The sequence below is a fragment of the Aplysia californica genome, unplaced genomic scaffold, assembly GCF_000002075.1.
Source record: "Aplysia californica isolate F4 #8 unplaced genomic scaffold, AplCal3.0 scaffold00003, whole genome shotgun sequence".
Lineage (NCBI taxonomy): Eukaryota > Metazoa > Mollusca > Gastropoda > Aplysiida > Aplysiidae > Aplysia > Aplysia californica.
In genome coordinates, this window is record NW_004797273.1 from 1,065,792 (window position 1) to 1,067,290 (window position 1,499).

Here is a 1,499-nt window from a genome sequence, read left to right on the forward strand (position 1 = left end):
TCCCTCTTTTCTGTGGTTTCTAAAGAATGCAAGAAGATGTATGAGCAAACTGGGCGGGGGTTTCCGCGGAGAATGTTTAGGTCTAACAAAAGGTCGACAGATTTCCCGCTAACAGGAAGTAGGTGTGTGTGTATGTGTGTCAAGCCGGTTACGAATGCGGAGGTGGATTGTGGATAAGACGCCAAGTGTTCGACACACAGAGAGTGAGTAGTGAGGTAGTGGGACATGCAACCAAGTAAATGTTACTGGTAGCAGTAATCTCAATTTCAAATTCAAGTGCTCTGTCTGTTTCTACCTCTTACATGCACACGTGGTTCTCCATTAATTTCTTTACTCGGACGTTTTCAACAGATTTGTTTCATTACTCTAGTCTTTCCCTACATGAAACCTGGAGAAGAGTCACAGAAATTGATATACAGAAAAGTGGCAAGACAATTATATCAGGAGACTAACCCATGACAGAGAAAAGTGGAAAGTGTTTGTTCGTGGCCAATACTCTGATCCATCCAGAGTGAGAAAGACAATGATGATAATGATGGTCTTTCCTCGTCACCCATCTGTTCCTGTTTTCCAAATAAGTGGCTGTGGATCTATCCCTGCCTCGTTTGCCTTACGCAAAACTTATGCTGAGTACAAAAGGCCAGGGCAATAAAAGTTAAGGTAACTAGTTGCTTGTAACCTGGTGAGCTCCAATACAGAATGAGCGCCACATTGTGCACGTGAGTGAGTGGCGGCGTCAACGCTTCACGGAGCACTGTGTTCAACTCTGAAGCTGGTCTATTTCGTCTCTTGTCGTCTTTCATTCGTCTCTCTTCCCTTTTCGTGTGTCTAGATTAGCGCCCTTTTCAACACTATAAGGTTATGTAAGTGATGGAACCTCCGAATTGTAACGTTCATTACGGATAGAACCAAGCCATATGGGTGGAGAGCCTGAAATCCTCTCCAAAACAACCCAAGCTCAAGAGTGCCATTTTTGGATTCGAACCAAGGACTTCCGCGCCGCTGTCTAGCGTGACGCCAACTGAGCTTATGAAGCGCCGTCTCTTCTCCTTCCATAGTATTCGAAGACTATGGTCTAAAATTGTGTACTGATACAGAAACTGTGTAACATAATGTTAAAAAGACCACAGACTTGTACTGATGTTTTATAGACTAAGCCCCATTCTTCCAATCTAAATTACATTTTTTCTCAACTGTGCAAAGCTTGTGCGTCTATAGACGATGTTGGTTCACATAACACATGCGTGATGACTGATTACAATCACTTATATCACGTATTTGTGAGAGAGGCCTTTCTGTTTTGTAGAAATAAGCCCACCAGGCTACCTGGAGCATAAAAGCTTTCGAAAATGTAAAGCGGCATTTATTGCAGAGTTTTTCCTATAGTTATCGCTTTTCCGCTCCTTCCTGGTCTCATTTAAATTCTTCGAATAATTCTGTCTTTCGCAAGAGCCTTCGTAAATTTATGTTTCCTTAAATCTGTGCAAAAGAACCCCCTA